This window comes from Salvelinus fontinalis, chromosome 9, assembly GCF_029448725.1.
Source record: "Salvelinus fontinalis isolate EN_2023a chromosome 9, ASM2944872v1, whole genome shotgun sequence".
In the NCBI taxonomy this organism is placed as follows: domain Eukaryota; kingdom Metazoa; phylum Chordata; class Actinopteri; order Salmoniformes; family Salmonidae; genus Salvelinus; species Salvelinus fontinalis.
Genome location: NC_074673.1, coordinates 56,064,475 through 56,083,101, shown reverse-complemented (window position 1 = coordinate 56,083,101; position 18,627 = coordinate 56,064,475). Strand labels below are relative to the sequence as shown.

Below are 18,627 nucleotides of genomic sequence, written 5' to 3'. Positions count from 1 at the left end.
TTAAGCGCAATTGGTCTGGTCGCCCAAAAAGTGACATATTGCCGCTTTAACATAACATAAAACATCATAAAACAGCATACCATAAAACACAACACACATATATATACACAAACACATCTATCTACGTATGTCTATATATAGATATATACAGATCTATATACATATATATACACACATATCTATAGAGATATGTATATATCACCACTTTATTTTAAGAATGTAAAATGTCAGAATAATAGTACAGAGAATTATGTATTTCAGCTTTAATTTCTTTCATCACATTCCCAGTGGGTCAGAGGTTTATTTGAATATATGAATATTTGGTAGCATTGCCTTTAAATTGTTTAACTTGGGTCAAACGTTTCAGGTAGCCTTCCACATGCTTCCTACAATAGGTTGGGTGAATTTTGGCCCATTCCTCCTGACAGAGCTGGTGTAACTGAGTCAGGTTCGTAAGCCTCCTTGCTCGCGCACATGCTTTTTCAGTTCTGCCCACACATTTTCTATGGGATTGAGGTCAGGGCTTTGTGATGGCCACTCCAATACATTGGAAGTATGCTTGGGGTCATTGTCCATTTGGAAGACCCATTTGCAACCAAGCTTTAATAACTTCCTGACTGATGTCTGAGATGTTGCTTCAATATATCCACATAATTTTCCTCCCTCATGATGCCATCTATTTTGTGAAGTGCACCAGTCCCTCTTGCAGCAAAGCACCCCCACAACATGATGCTGCCACCCCCGTGCTTGACAGTTGGGATGGTGTACTTCGGCTTGCAAGCATTTATCCTCAAAACATAACAATGGTTGTTATGGGCAAACAGTTTTATTTTTGTTTCATCAGACCAGAGGACATTTCTCTAAAAGGTATGATCTTTGTCCCCATGTGCAGTTGCAAACCATAATGTGGCTTTTTTATGGCGGTTTTGGAGCAGTGGCTTCTTCCTTGCTGAGCGGCCATTCAGGTTATGTCGATATAGGACTGGTTTTTACTGTGGATATAGATACGTTTGTACCCGTTTCCTCCATCTTCACAAGGTCCTTTGCTGTTTTCTGGGATTGAGTTCCACTTTTCACACAGATGAACGTGGTACCTTCAGGCATTTGGAAATTGGTCCCAAGGATGAACTAGACTTGTGGAGGTCCACACATTTTTTTCCTGAGGTCTGATTTCTTTAGATTTTCCCTTGATGTCAAGCAAGGAGGCACTGAGTTTGAAGGTAGGCCTTGAAATACATCCACAGGTACACCTCCAATTGATTCAAATGATGTCAATTAGCCTATCAGAAGCTTTTAAAGCCATGACATCATTTTCTGGAATTTTCCAAGCTGTTTAAAGGCAGTCAACTTAGTGTATGTTAACTTCTGACCCACTGGAATTGTGATACAGTGAATTATAAGTGAAATAATCTGTCTGTAAACAATTGTTGGAAAAGTACTTGTGTCATGCACAAAGTAGATGTCCTAACCAACTTGCCAAAACTATAGTTTGTTAACAAGAAATTTGTGGAGTGGTTGAAAAACGAGTTTTAATGACTCCAACCTAAGTGTATGTAAACTTCCAACTTCAACTGTATACGTAGGGTCAAGAAGGCTATATATTAAAGTGTAAATGGAGGTATGAATACAGGACCATTTTGCCTCATTTCTGGCCATTAAAAACATCAAACTCGTAAAAACATATGATCAGTACAACAAGTGCAGGACCATGAGAAACTGACTCTCTAGCCAAGTGCTACTAACAAATCCCGATGGGGCATTTCAAAAAGAGGCAAAGGAATTTCAGAAATTGTTCCAAGATGAAAACCAAAACCGTAGCCCCATGAAGACAAAGGCCCTTCTTTCCTCCTCGGTGGAATATTTCCTGGACTAGACTTATGGCGAGGCAGGAGGAAAGAAAAAAAAGAGAAGTTACCTGTTACAGCAATCAGAGCACCAGCAGCTGGTTTACTGCAGTGAGTCAGAAGGTCAGCGAGACAGTCAGTCAGACCTAGACCAATCACAGACAGCAGGCTTGGGGCCCTGCCTGGTGCCAGTGCTCTGCTGCGAAATGTACTGCCTGATCGTAGAGAGCAGGTTGTCAGCACTCTTCACGCAGGGGTATATTTAAACCTGCCTCAAATGAAATTGGAAACTTCTTTATAGTGGGAATTTGGAAATGAAGGTGCACAAAAGCAAAGCAAAATACCTCGGGACATCTGTCAGAGCGCGAGAGCAGGGGTCGACGATTCCAATATAGTTAGGCTATACCTATCAAGATGAATCTTTAGGCGTCAACCCTCTTCTCTCTCTTTACTGTCAGGTGTTGAAAGAACTTGCAGAGCTGGAACTAGGCCTATGTGATGATACCAAACACTGATAAAAGTGTCAGTGTGGATAAACAACTGCCTAATCTAGATACAGTAGGCTCAAATAATTCAATGTAAAATGACATCCAGAAATGTCAGGTGCTGCAATGAAACTATTGAATTATAGAAAGCAAAGAGCCTCACCCAGATGCTTTCTCAATGCCTATAACGGTTGATGGTTTCGGTGGGTATCTTTTTAGTTTGTTGAGTCGAGAGTCTTAGGCCTATAATGTTCCATCAATTGAGTGAAATGCATACCACCCGTTTAAGATGAGGAAGGACAGTTTTATTTGTTTATTTGTTTCATGGCAATGGCCTTATTTCTATTTCCGCATATTGGATGACTCATTCATTTTCCATTCAGCCAGCTCAATGTAACACTGATTGGTTTAAGTTATTACATGATACTCAAAGTTTCCCTATATCCATCATGAGCTTGCTACAACCTAGCCTACGAATGAAAGTTTACAATGTAGGCGCACGGGTAGATAGTTTTTTGTTGTTAATCAAGGTGACAGTGACACATACCACCTTGCACACAACTAGCTGATTTCGGGTGTAATCGCTAGTCCAAACAGTTGCAAACGAGTGTTTCTACAGGACAAATTCAGGTATGTTTATCCCTGTTTCGTTCAGTGTGCTTCCGTTTAAGAAACGTTTTAACATAATAGGCGGAATGAATAGACCCTTGATCATCCCCAAACACAGTTCACATGCATATCAGCCACACACAAACAGTATGATCTCTTTGCATAATTCCTTCTTGCATCTACGCCTTATTCTGTGACCAGGTGAAGAAACCTTTCCAAGCCAAACTTTCATACCATAAGGGCTAACCGCTCCACACAGCCTACATCGTTGTCACCATATTAGCTAACGCCATAGTCAACATAGCTACAATTACTAGCGCGTTAGTAAACGCGCTACAGTCATGCAGTACAGCAAGCGGTTTAGCAGTTACACCGGCAGGCCCCAGTGGCAATAAATAAAACCTAAAGCTGACCGACTTGGAAGAGTTCCAGTGTTGCATAGCCATAGCCAGCTTCCTAACATAGCATACCTCTGTTTGAGCCAGGTGTTGGAGTAGGCTAAACTTGCTAGATGCATTCGCTAGCTAGCTGCAACGTAACTTGTTGAGCAACCCAACCAAATTCACATAGAAATGTGTGTTATAGATCTGTCTTCATTGAAAGCAAGTCTAAGAAATGGTAGATCTGTTCTGTGGGCTACTTCTATGCTTCCCATTCTTATGTTTCATCTTTGCGTTTTTTACAACAGCTTCAAACAGCTGAAAATACAATACTTTTGGTTATGGAAAAGATATTTCACAGCAGTTTAGAAGGTACAATGATTCTCTACACTATACTTGCTTGTTTAGTCACAAACTGAAATTAAGCTAACTATTAAAATGTTTGCTAAGAAGTGTTTCAATCAATTATTTGCTGACATGTGAATATATTTGGTATAATTTTATCTAAAAAGGATCACTTTAATGTTTCACTATTTTTGCGAAATTCACTGAGGAGGATGATCCTCCCCTTCCTCTGAAGAGGAGCCTTCACTTTTGCATGCCTTTCTGCATGTCATGCGTGTTACAGCCTAATGCAAAAAAAAAATCATAAATAGTTTTGACTTTTATCTCAGACACATCAGGAACCCAATACTGGTGCTTAGATTAAGAGCTGTGGAATTCCTCCCGAAGGGTGTTGAGCTAAATTAAACAGGAAACTGGATTAATCTTGAGACCCTTAGGCTGCTGGGGTTAGTTTCCTATGAAAGATAACATTATGTGACGCAATAGCAGTACAGATGAAACACTAGAACATCCTCATCAGTCCATTGCACAGTGGTACCTGACTAAAAATGTCCTGTTGCCAGCAAAATACTTTGTTGCCCTACAGAAAACAGTAGATGGGTAAAAATTAGAGGTCGACCGGTTAATCGGAATGGCTGATTAATTACCGATGCGGTGCATGTTAATTTCTCATCGAATCACAGCCTACTTCGACAAACGGGTGATGATTTAACAAGCGCATTTGCGAAATAAGCACAGTTGTTGCACCAATGTACCAAACCATAAACATCAATGCCTTTCTTAAAATCATACATTTCTGTGCATTTTTAAACCTGCATATTTATTTAATATTGCCTGCTAACATGAATTTCTTATAATTAGGGAAATTGTATCACTTCTCTTGCGTTCCGTGCAAGCAGTCAGGGTATATGCAGCAGTTTGGGCCGCCTGGCTCATTGCGAACTGTGTGAAGTCCATTTATTCCGAACAAAGGCCGTAATTAATTTGCAGAATTTACATAATTATGACATAACATTGAAGGTTGTACAATGTAACAGCAATATTTAGACTTAGGGATGCCATCCGTTAGATAAAATACGGAACGGTTCCGTATTTCACTGAAAGAATAAACGTTTTATTTTCGAAATGATAGTTTCCGAATTTGACCATATTAATGACCTAAGGCTCGTATTTCTGTGTGTTATGTTATAATTAAGTCTATGATTTGATAGAGCAGTCTGACTGAGCAGCAGCAGGCTCGTAAGCATTTATTCAAACAGCACTTTCGTGCATTTGCCAGCAGCTCTTCGCAATGCTTCAAGCATTGCGCTGTTTATGACTATTAGCCTATCAACTCCCGAGATTAGGCTGGTGTAACCGATGTGAAATGGCTAGCTAGTTAGCGGGGTGTGCGCTAATAGCGTTTCAAACATCACTCGCTCTGAGACTTGGAGTAGTTGTTCCCCTTGCTCTGCATGGGTAACGATGCTTCGAGGGTGGCTGTTGTCGATGTATTCCTGGTTCGAGCCCAGGTAGGGGCGAGGAGAGGGACGGAAGCTATACTGTTACACTGGCAATATTAACGTGCCTATAAGAACATCCAATAGTCAAAGGTATATGAAATACAAATGGTAGAGAGAGAAATAGTCCTATATTTCCTATAATAACCTCAACCTAAAACTTCTTAACTGGGAATATTGAAGACTCATGTTAAAAGGAACCACCAGCTTTCATATGTTCTTATGTTCTGAGCAAGGAACTTAAACTTGAGCTTTTTTACATTTCTTCTCCAACACTTTGTTTTTGCATTATTTAAACCAAATTAAACATGTTTCATTATTTATTTGAGGCTAAATTGATTTGATTGATGTATTATATTAAGTTAAAATAAAAGTGTTCATTTAGTATTGTTGTAATTGTCATTATTAAATATATATAAAAATCGGCATCAGGTTTTTTTTGTCCTCCAATAATCGGCATCGGTGTTGAAATATCATAATCGGTCGACCTCTAGTAAAAATATCCCATATTTTAGCATAAGTATTGTAATTACTTACGCATTACAAAAGTCACTTTTTTTAGAAAAAGTTACTTCCCCAACGTCTTTAGAGGTTATATTGGTGTATTAGGACATGGATATGTGTGGTTCTAAGGTATTTTAGATGTATTTATACATTTAATGGGATTCCTTAGGCATATTATGTTATGCCATTTGCCCATGTAAATATGTGGGATATGGACCAAAAACAGTCTTGGGATATCGAACATGGAAATATGTAGGATTTGGACGAAAACCTGTCTTGGGATGTCAAACATCAGTATAGCTAACCCGTATTTCTTGGAAAACCTAATCAAATAACAGATGTTTTGCAATAGGTGTAAACAGTGGTCCTAATAAATGATTCAAGTTACTCGCATAGCACACCCATTAGCTTATTATCATTACCGAAACGGACGTACAAATTCTGCCATAATGACATGTGTGTTCTGGTATTGTGAGGCCCTTAGATCAATCTGCAAGTAATGGGAGACTGCCATTATGAGACAGCAAACAATTGATCACATCACTAAAGCCCATTCATGCCTCCATGTTGGTAAGGTAATGGTTATCTGAGTTTTTCCCCAATTTGAGTGTTAAGTTATTTCGCTAATGAAAAGGTAAAGTGTGGTAATGGGGGTGTTGGAGAACAAGATCCTCATTCTGTAGACAGTGTATAAGTGAAGAAATGAAATGAACTTGTGCTCATCTAATGACTACTCCTCTAGATCCCTCTAGATCCAGGGCGTGATGAATATTTGACAAGTTGAATCAGGTGTGCTTGTCCTAGGCTAAAAATGTGTACTTTTGTGGTACGAGGAGTTGGGAACCACTGCTCTAGATGATGAATCATGGGTTTTACAAGAACTTGTAATAAGTAATAAGAAACATGTCCACATACAATGTGTTTTTACGTAAATATTATATATTGAGCAAAAATATAAATGCAACATACAACAATTTAAAAGATTTTTACTGAGTTACAGTTCATATAAGGAAATCAGTGAATTTAAATCAATTCATTAGGCCCTAATCTATTGTTTTCACATGACTAGGCAGGGGGGCAGCCATGGGTGCGCCTGGGAGGGCATAGGCCCACCCACTTGGGAGCCAGGCCCAACCACTGGGGAGCCGGGCCCAGCCAATCAGAATTCGTTTTTACCCCCACAAAAGGGCTTTATTACAGAGAGAAATACTCACAATTTCTATCACCTGTCTGGGTGGCTGATCTCTGACATCCCTCAGGTGAAGTAGTCGGATGTGGATATCCTGGGCTGGCGTGGTTACACGTGGTCTGCGGTTATTAGGCCGGTTGGACGTACTGCCAAATTCTCTAAAACGATGTTGTGGTAGAGGAATGAACATTACATTCCCTGGAAACAGCTCTGGTGGACATTGTTGCAGTCAGCATGCCAATTGTACACTCCCTCAAAAGGGAGTGTTTAGACGTCTGTGGCATTGTGTTGTGTGACAAAAATGCACATTTTAGACTGGCCTTTTATTGTCCCCAGCACAAGGCGCACCTGTGTAATGATTATGGTGTTTAATCAGCTTCTGGATATGCCACATCTTGGCAAAGGAGACATGCTCACTAAAATGAATGTAAACAACTTTGTGCACAACATTTCTGAAAAATAAGCTTTTGCATCCAGACAATAAAACCAACACGATAGCAGGCCAAGTATCACGATACTGAGTAGTATCGAGACACCACAGGGGGAAAAATTCAGCGGCCTAGCGTCCTGTTCGACCCGTCCCCTGGACACTTATTACCATTTATAAGAGTTATGCTCATTTGCGACACAAAAAGCCAGTCACTGATATTCATACTTTTACTCATTTTATACAATTAGCAGACCCTTTTCCATTCTTCCTGTGCCAACCAAATGTGCCTAGACCTACTGTCAAATAACCAGGTTGCTAGCTCGGTAACCTGAATGAACGCTGTTTGTTATCAAACCAATAATTTGCAGGCCGTGATTAGTTTAAAAACGGCCTGCGACATCGTTAGTGAAATTACAGTGCATTCGGAAAGTATTCAGGCCCCTTTCCCTTTTCCACTGTTACTTTACAGCCTTATTTTAAAATGGATTAAATAGTTTTCCCCCCTCATCAATCTACACACAATACCCCATAATGACTTCTTGAGGGGGAATGTACACAGCTGTGACGATAACTGACGAGAATTCTCTTGGGATTAATATGGCCTTGAGTTCCTGTATGTTGTTATGATTACACCATGAGTCGTTAAATCATGAAGCACACACCCCCGCCCTTCCTCTTCCCAGAGAGGTGTTTATCTCTGTCGGCGCGATGCAGGGAAAAGCCCGGTGACTGAACCAATTCCAAAAACATATCCTGAGAGAGACATTTTCCGTGAAACAGAGAATGTTACAATCTCTGATGTCTCTGGAAGGCAACCATTGCTCGAATTTCATCTACCTTGTTGTCAAGACACTGGACATTGGCGAGTAGTATACTCAGGAGCGGTGGGCGATGTGGACGTCTACGGGGCCTGACCAGGATGCCGCTCCGTCTGCGGCGCCGTTGTTTTGGGTCGGCTTCTGGGATTAGATCCATTGTCCTAGGTGGTGGTCCAAACAGAGGATCCGCTTCTGGAAAGTCGTATTCCTGGTCGTAATGTTGGTAAGTTGTATCCAATAGTTCTTCCCGGCTGTATGTAATAAGACTATAGAATAAAATAAGAATAATTTCCTGGGGTAACAATGTAAGAAATACATTAAAAGAAACTAGTTTCCTACGGACACGAAGCGGGGCGACCATCTCGGTCGGCGCCATCTAGATTCAGGAGGAGGTGAGGGCACTCGGAGTGTGGTGTCAGGAAAACAACCTCTCTCTCAACCTCAACAAAACAAAGGAGTTGATCGTAAACTTCAGGAAATAGCAGAGGGAGCACCCCCCAATCCACAAGAAAGCTAACGTTTAAATTCCTTGCTCAGAACATATGAAAGCTGGTGGTTCCTTTTAACATGAGTATCTACAAAAGTATCTATCTATCCACAGTAAAACGAGTCCTATAACGACATTACCTAAAAGGCTGCTCAGCAAGGAAGAAGCCACTGCTCTAAAACCGCCATAAAAAAGCCAGACTACGGTTTGCAACTGCACATGGGGACAAAGATCGTACTTTTTGAAGAAATGTCCTTTGGTCTGATGAAACAAAATAGAACTGTTTGGCCATAATGACCATCGTTATGTTTGGAGGAAAAAGGGGGAGGCTTGCAAGCCGAAGAACACCCTCCCAACCGTGAAGCACGGGGGTGGCAGCATCATGTTGTGGGGGTGCTTTGCTGCAGGGGGGACTGGTGCACTTCACAAAATAGATGGCATCATGAGGCAGAAAATTAAGTGGATATATTGCAGCAACATCTCAAGACATCAGTCAGGAAGTTGATGCTTGGTCACAAATGGGTCTTCCAAATGGACAATGACCACAAGCATACTTCCAAAGTTGTGGCAAAATGTCTTAAGGACAACAAAGTCAAGGTATTGGAGTGGCCATTACAAAGCCCTGACCTCAATCCCATAGAAAATATGTGTGCAGAACTGAAAACACGTGTGCGAGCCAGGAGGCCTACAAACCTGCCTCAGTTACACCAGCTTTGTCAGGAGGAATGGGCCAAAATTCACCCAACTTATTGTGGGAAGCTTGTGGAAGGCTACCCGAAACGTTGGACCAAAGTTAAACAATTTAAGGCAATGCTACCAAATACTAATTGAGTGTATGCAAACTTCTGACCCACTGGGAATGTGATGAAAGAAATAAAAACTGAAAGAAATCCTCTCTACTATTATTCTGACATTTCATTCTTAAAATAAAGTGGTGATTCTAACTGACCTAAGACAGGGAATTTTTACTAGGATTAAATGTCAGAAATTGTGAAAAACTGATTTTAAATGTATTGGCTAAGGTGTATGTAAACTTCAACTTGTAATGCAATTCTGAAGTATAATACATCCAGTGTGATTTCAGATGTCAAATTATTGTATTTTGTTGATTTTATATAACAACATTTCAACCTCGTTTAGCATGATCTACTCAAATATGGCATAATTCTACTATTTGAATTCATTTGCGTCACTGTTAATGACAAAACTTTTATTTTGAAGGCTAACCGCAAAGTAAACTATTGAGGCTAATTCTTATTGTGGCTAGCTTCACATAGATGGGTCCGACCACCATTCATCAAATAAGAACTGTCTTATGAAATAGGGTCATTTTAAATGACACCTAGCTATATAGTCAGTTAGCTAACTATAGCTACTGAAACAGAATATCGATTTGCTATGTTTTTGGGGAAGAACATTGTTTGCATCTATGCGCTAGCTAGCTTATTTTTATGACCAGCACTGTAGATGAACGAGACAACTTTACCAGCATACCTATCATAGCATACCTATCAACGATTCATTGTGACATCTGAAATACGAGTGATAGTGTAATCAATGTGTAATATCTACGTAAATATATATAATTAATGAACGCCTTAAATTATTATGTGATGAGCAGTCATATTCAGGTCCTGATTGGTCAACAAGCTTATTTGTCATGTCAAATAGTGTTATTTGATGTGTATCTTTTTCGACACGCAAAGACCCAAACGGCGTTCCATAGTATGAGATGACCTGGTTGAGAATGAAACAGCACAGCAAGTAAGTGAAAGAAATAGGTTTTGATTATGTTTTACTGGTAATAGGGACATATATAAATGCCAACAAAATAACTTTTTGGTCAATGTGGTGTGTAACCTTTATTTAACTTGGCAAGTCAGTTAAGAACAAATTCTTATTTACAATGACGGCCAAACCCGGGCCAAACACTGGGTCAATAGTGCGCCGCCCTATGGGACTCCCAATCACGGCCGGATGTGATACAGCCTGGATTCGAACCACTGAGATGCAGTGCCTTGGACGCAGCACTCTATGTGTATGTGTTAACTGTTTAACTGTACTAGAATGCTTAAAAAGTGTGCATTTTTTTTTATATCAATATCGTTTTCTTGGTAAGGAAAATATCGGATATCGGTATCGGACAAAAAAATATAATACCGGTGCATCACTAAACAGAATAATTGGCCATTTAGGCTAACACACTTCAAAGTAAACTTGTTCTAGTACAGCAGAGGCATATGGCGCATGTAAACAGCATAATTTGTCCCCCAAAGTAGAGGTCTGCATGGGACTGGTTTCTTCATCCCGCCTGCACCCGCAGCTTCATACCGCACCAGCAAGCACCTACTGTCTGTCCGACTCCCACCCGCTACCACAAGAACTTGTCTCGAACCCAACCGCAGTCCCGCAATGTTATTTTAGGTGTATGTGATGCAGCTCACTCGCCAGCCATGGTCCCAGCAATTTTGCGCCTAATAGGCAATATCGAAATGTGTAAAAATCACCTCTGAAATAGGATAAATTAACCAGAGATTTTCACCCGGTCCATTATATTAGGCTCTGTATTACTGGGCTATATCAACCAATAGGCTAGACATAGTTTGAAAAGAGCAGAGTTGGAGAGACTTGCACTTTCTCTTGAGATACATTTTATAGCCTACCTTTAGGAGTGGGACCATTTTCAGACGGAGACAAATATACTTGATCAATATGTATTTTTAGGCAATGTAGTAAACTATAGCCTAATCATATTTAGGAAGTACATATCCTTGCAAAGATAACTGGCCAGTGCTTCTCCGCCCATGCATAGACCACAGCCTACTCTATTTAATTGAGACCACTTGCGCACCTGATCTCACAGGTATGGCTACTGAACATGAAGCAGCAAGAATGATGACAGTGGACACTCCCACTTTCTCTTAACCAACGTTTTGCATACAGGATACAGCCTACCTTTTAGGAGAACGAGATGCAGGCAAATAAATGGGTAATAAATATTTATTGAAAAGGTGCAAAGCTCGCTCACCATGGAAGCCTGTGGGAGCCTTCGGCCTTTTCAATTATTTTTTGATTTTACCTCGACTCACGTTGGTTGAGCGCCCTTCACTTCTTTCCACTATGAAGATTTATACTGAACAGAAACATAAACGCAACATGTAAAGTGTTGGTCCAATGTTTCATGAGGTGAAATAAAGGATCCCAGAAATGTTCCATATGCACAAAAAGCTTAATTCTCTCAAATTCTGTGCACAAATGTGTTTACATCCCTGTCAGTGAGCATTTCTCCTTTGCCAAGATAATCCATTCACCTGACAGGTGTCCTATCAAGAAGCTGAGTAAACACATTAACATTACACAGGTGCACTTTGTGCTGGGGACAATAAAAGCCCACTAAATGTGCAGTTTTGTCACACAACATAATGCCACAGATGTCATAAATTGAGGGAGCGTGCAATTGGCATGCTGACTGTAGGAATGTCCACCAGAGCAGTTGCCAGAAAATGTAATGTTCATTCCTCTACCATAAGACACCTCCAACATTGTTTTAGAGAATTTGTCAGTACGTCAAACCGGCCTCAAAACCGCAGACCACGTGTAACCATGCCAGCCCAGGACATCCACATCCGGCTACTTCACCAGCGGGATTGTCTGAGCCCAGGACCTTCACATCAATTTATATTTTTGTTCAGTATATTTTACAGCCACTGTAATTAACTATAGTCTAATCATATTGAACTTAATTTGTTGGGAAAGAACTGCCACTTGATTCTCCGCCTATTTCAAATGAGACCACACATATAGACAGATGGGTTAGCTGACATCTTCACGAAAACGATGTACGCACTTTAATGGAGCAGAAGTCAGTGTGTTGTGATTCTGGATGGCCAGATTGCTAGAATAACAAGAAACTGCCATTTGGGGAATCATAAGTGGCTCGTTTCATCTTGTTCTTAATACCATGGGTTATTTTTAGATGTTTTGATTGCTTTCATGTCAATGCTAATATGGCTAAAATTGTAGAAAAGCTACAACAAAAAAACACAAATTGTAGAAAAGCTGCATTGCTTGCCAAATCATGGCAGCTTTATCCCAAATTCAAAATAGACTGGTTGATTAAAGTAGGGAAATGTTTTCCAACCATAAGATGCAGTTCTGGAATAATAGGAGTCTCATCTATTTTAGGCTTTTTTGTGAACTGCTATAGTGTGCCATTTACTCCCCGTAAATGTAGGCAGGTTCCGGACTGAAATATGCAACAAAAACATTGTAAATGTGTCATTTATCAGACCCTCTTATCCAGAGTGACTTAGTTTTAGTGCATTCATTTTTTATTTGAACCTTTATTTAACTAGGCAAGTCAGTGAAGAACAAATTGTTATTTACAATGACTGCCTACACCGGTCAAACCCAGATGACGCTGGGCCAATTGTGCGCCGCCCTATGGGACTCCTATTCACGGCTGGTTGTGATACAGCCTGGAATCGAACCAGGGTGTCTGTAGCGACGCCTCTAGCACCAAGATGCAGTGCCTTAGACCGCTGCGCCCCTCAGGAGCCCCCAAATTCATCAGTCTAGGGGCATACTTTGTTTCATGTTTAACAAAAGCTTACGCAACAAGTTTAAGCAAAAGAAAACATGCCAAATACGGGCATCTTCTGGTTAAAAATGGAATGTTAGCTTTCTAATGCTTTAAATTGTATGTCTCAACATTGTAAAGGGAATAACATCGTTGAAACTGGAGTAAACGGTGAACAATGATATTGATAAGAAAGACGCACCTGTTTCAGTAACGCAAGTCGCTGCTCAAATGGCCGTGCAGTCCACCAAAGGAATTCATTTCAAAGAACCTTGAGTTTTTCTACTAATAGCAGATCATTTGTGGTTTGTGGATAAATTCATTATTACCTTGCGGTCTACTGAAGTTAGCAACGTATGATCAGAAATGGGAAAATTGCCTACGAAAACCCACACCCTGTAGGGTAAATAAAGAATACATTTCCATGTAGCTAGATCAAACACAAAATGTACAAAACATTAGGAACACCTTCTTATCATTGAGATGCACCCCCTTTTGCCCTCAGAACAGCCTCAATTGTGGGCATGGACTCTACAAGTTGTCGAAAGCGTTCCACAGGGATGCTGGTCAATGTTGACTCCAATGCTTCCAATAGTTGTGTCATGTTGGCTGGATGGGGATGTCCTTTGGGTGGTGGACCGTTCTTGAGCGTGAAAAACACAGCAACTTTGCAGTTCTTGGCAAATAGCTTCTACCCCCCCCAGATCATCAGGCTGCTGAATAGCCACCACTCGTCAGCTACCTACTCCCCTTGTCCCCTCCTAACCCACCACCAACTGACATTTAGCATGCTGAATAGCCACCACTCGTCAGCTACCTATTCCAATTACCCCATGCTCCCCAGGTCTTATTTCCATTTGTCCTGTAATGTTGGAGCTTGGAGCTCAAGAATTTCCCTATACCCTGTAATTACAGTGAGCTCCAAAAGTATTGAGACAGTGACATTGTGTTGTTTTGGTTTTGAAATGATACAATGACTATGGAGGTTAAAGTGCAGACAGTCCTTTTTAATTGGATGGTATTTTCATCCATATCGGGTGAACCATTTAGAAATTACAGCAGTATTTAGGGACAAATTCACTTGTGCCTATTAAAGCAGTCAAAAGTGTTGTATTTAGTCCCATATTCCTAGCACGCAATGATTACGTCAAGCTTGTGACTCTACAAACTTGTTGCATGCATTTGTTGTTTGTTTTGGTTGTGTTTCACATTATTTTGTGCCCAATAGAAATCAATGGTAAATAATGCTGTATCAATTTGGAGTCACTTTTATTGTAAATAAGAATAGAATATGTTTCTAAACACTTCCACATTAATGTGGACGCTACCATGTTTACGGATAGTCTTGAATGAATTGTGAATAATTATGAGTAAGAATGTTACAGACGCACAAATATCATACCCCAAGACATGCTAACCTCTCACTCTGACACTAACAGGAGACTAGCATTTTGGGGGGGGGGGGGGGAATATGATATTTGTCCCCCCTAGAAAGGAAGGGCTATGTACAAAAGGTGCTGTAATTTCTAAACAGTTTACAAGATATGGATGACAATACCCTCAAATTAAAGCTGACAGTCTTCACTTTAACCCCAGTCATTGTATAAGAGCCAAAACAACTAAATGTGTCACTGTAGTCCCAATACTTTTGGAGCTCACTGTATATCTGTAACCCTGTACGTGAGACAAACGATCTACTCTAATCATGCCACAATGTTAGAGTTTAGACAATGGATTAACTGTATAAAACTTGGTTTCGTAAACAGCCAACTGGTTTGATAAACCATGAAAACCAAGTTTAAATTCTAGATAAAGAACAACATCTACATCTGTCTGCAATTGGCTCCTTCAGTTTCCTGTTAGTCTGCTGCAGTAGGTTCTGTTGTGTGGTGTTTCCCAGGCAGGCTAAAGCTGGGTCACACCTGTTCCCCTGCTAGCTCTTCCGGCCAGCTGAGGGAAAGGGAAGTGTTCAAAGGCCAGGGTGTCACATGACATTTCCTTTACAAGTATGCTTGTGCATGGCTGCCCCAGCCGCCCCTCTCCCAATCCTCCCTGAAATGAATAAGAGGTGAGTCTCTCTCTAAAACACAACCAAATAAAGACTTTCAGGTCAGGTCAAGTTCTGAGTCATCTCTCTGGCAAACTACCACACACATGCTATGCAGCGCTGGGAATTGCCAGGGACCTCGAGATACAATATTATCGCAGGACCTACGCGCCGATACGACATATATTCCGATTTACACAATTCTATGTATTGTGATTCAATACTGTGATTTTATTGCTATTCCATGGTCCAAACATATTGCTCACCTGCTGCAGAGGGACAAGAGAGAACCATGAGAAAATAAGTTTTGATCAGTCATGGAAATAAAAGTGCTGAATACTAAATTGGCTCCCGATTTTAAAATAAGATGGAGAACAAGCTATGAAGGAAAAATACTGGAGTTTTTGTGCAGGTGCAGCCAACTAGCGCAAAAATAATATTGCGATATTGTCATTACGATATATTGTAAAAAAATAAAATAAAAAAAATGATATCCCAATTTGTAATTGTTTTGATTTTATCCCCCATCACTAATGCCATGCTGAATTTGATTGATTTGAAAAAATTCAGTACAACAGAGGTTTTGAGATACCTCCGGGGAACAGTGTAGGTGTAAATCAACTATCAACCAACCACCATATAAATGTTTATGATATGCAAAGTGAAAGGGAAAGAGCAAACAGAATACCCATGACCAAGGTGACGTCTGAGAAGTATTCCAAGCAATTCAACTTACCCCCAAAAAATTAACCTGTGACCCATTCAGTCAAAGACCGTCAGCGAGGCTTGTGAATCTTGACTGAAAATATAATTAATTGGGACTAGCCAGTTTTGACCTGGCTTGCCATGGAACAACACAGTCTATTGTTCACACTAAAGGATATTAGGTGCTGTATGTTTTTCCCAAGCTGGGAATCAATCCAAGTTCTCAAAGGCAAGGGCAGAAAGGGTTTTTGACACATACTGGTAGGCTGGTATCGTCAACCTTAATTTGAAATTTCCCATCTCACTGTACCTCCTAGCATTCACTGTAACAACTGAGGAAGTAACAAAGTTAACTGCCTGCTATTGTGGACAGTATCAACTCATGAATGGCAATCATAACAATACTGAGACACTTGTGTACCCAAAAACAGACACATATAAATCATCCATCAGACAAAGGAGGGAATTTGACAAGTCACCTACACCATCTCTGGATCAGAAGACAATCCCCCTCAGTAACAGAAAAAGTAACTTAATTTTGATAGGGCATTTAGTTCTCAGTACTCCAATACAGCTTAAACCCGTCTAAATGACTATCGTCCTGTAGCACTCACATTTGTAGCCATGAAATGCTTTGAACGGCAGGTCATGGCTCACATCAACACCATCATCCCAGACACCATGGACCCATTCCAATTCACATACTGGCCCAACAGATCCACAGACGACACAATCTCTATTGCACTCCACACTGCCCTCTCCCACCTGGACAAGAGGAATACCTATGTGAGAATGCTGTTCATCGACTACAGCTCAGCGTTCAACACCATAGTCCCCTCCAAGCTCATCACTAAGCTAAGGACCCTGGGACTAAACACCTCCCTCTGCAACTGGATCCTGGACTTCCTGACGGGCCTCCCCCTGGTGGTAAGGGAAGGCAGCAACACATCCACCAATCTGACCCTCAACACGGGGACCCCTCAGGGGTGTGTGTTTAGTCCACGACACGATGGTGGCAAGCCTGATCAGCAACGACAATGAGACAGCCTATAGTGAGTAGGTCAGAGACCTGGCTCTCCCGCAACGTCAGCAAGACAAACGAGCTGATTGTGGACTACAGAAAACGGAGGGCAGAGCATGCCCCCATTCACATCGACGGGGCTGTAGTGTAGTGGGTCGAGAGCTTCAAGTTCATCTGTGTCCACATCACTAAGGATTTATCATGGTCCACAAACACCAACTCAGCCGTGAAGAGTACACAACAACGCCTCTTCCCCCTCAGGAGGCTGAAAAGATTTGGCATGGACCATCAGATTCACTGCTGCACCATAACGAACATCTTGACTGGCTGCATCACCGCTTGGTATGGCAACTGCTTGGCATCCCACCGACCACAAGGCGCTACAGTTATATGTACATATCTACCTCAATTACCTCGTACTCCTGCGCAGACTCGACACTGGTACCGAGTGTATATAGCCATGTTATCGTTACTCATTCTGTATTTATTATTACATGTTTTTACTTTGATATTATTTCTCAATTTTCTTTCTCTATGCGTTCTTGGGAAGGGCCGTAAGTCAGCGTTTCACTGTTATGCCGCGTTCAACACAACTGGGAACTCGGAACTCTGCGACTTCACCGCGTCCAAAACAACTAGGAACTCCGGCGACAAAACTAGTTCCGACTGGCAAAAATCGATTTGAACGGTAATCCAACTCGGAATTCCAATTCCGACCTGAAGATATGCTGAAGTCGTGATTTAAATTCCCAGTTGTTTTAAAACGCGGCATTAGTCTACACTTGTTGCTTACGACAAATGTGTGACTCCTTGTGCATAAGTCATGGGCAACAGTCCAGACGAGCTCCAAACAGCCATTCAAACAAAGTTGTCAGCAAAACATGTTTTGACAACTGCTACAATGATGCACTACTTATAATAATTGAAGTGCCTCATTTTTGTAAATCCTCTACAGAGTCCCATAGTGATACAACTGTGCCAACGTTACAGTAACCACGCAATGAATGAGCAGGTAATGTTTTACCACTTAATTACCTGCAGTAGCACGGACGAGTCAACTTTTCCCGTTGGTAGTTAGGTAGGCGACTACTGGGTGATATGCCTTTATCCAAGGATCAACTGTAAATAAAATATATGTTTTATGATAAATTTCAGAAAATCCCGTCCCAAAAAGACATGGAATATATTTTCGTTCCTGTCCACACAGGAACTTTAGAGCAGATACGAGACTTTTGGCCGTTTCTATTCGGAAAAGCACTTGAAATTTATACCGTTAGGTCCTTTATCTTCTCTCACGCTTCTTCAAGTTCTTGACAATCATAATCCGCTCGTATGTTGTTGTCGAGTGCGGGGACAAATTTTTTTTTTTTTAAATCACCCTTCGGTATTTGAACAGTTCTGTCAGTGCTTCTGCGTAGACTAATCTTTCACTCCTCTGCCTGCTACTATTCTGCTAGCGGCACTAAAGATGACGTCACTCAGATACGGTAATGAGGAAACCTTCAAAATAAAAGTCCCCAGTTCAGAAAACATTGTAAGGTGGAAAACTCATTCAAAAGAAAACATTTGTATCTATTTCGATTGTTTTGTGCTTATAAGCAAATGCAATAAGACATTCATGGTAAAAAGGTTTCACATATGTTTTAAAAACAATATTTTAAGGCCACTATTAAAAAATACTATGT

General features: G+C 40.8%; 1 protein-coding gene across 2 annotated transcripts in view; it reads right to left on the bottom strand.

The window, feature by feature from the left end:
• Window positions 1-18,389, bottom strand: part of peak1 (pseudopodium-enriched atypical kinase 1) — a 267,998-nt gene extending 249,609 nt beyond the window's left edge. The window contains exons 1-2 of one of the 2 annotated variants that reach the window (XM_055934919.1): window positions 18,214-18,389; window positions 17,978-18,061 (exon numbers count right to left, since the gene is read on the bottom strand). The gene's annotated coding sequence lies outside the window, so the exon portion shown is untranslated. Of the gene's footprint in view, window positions 1-17,977 lie in introns of both variants that reach the window. The other variant, XM_055934918.1, reaches the window with a different exon arrangement.
• Window positions 18,390-18,627: the final 238 nt, after the last annotated feature.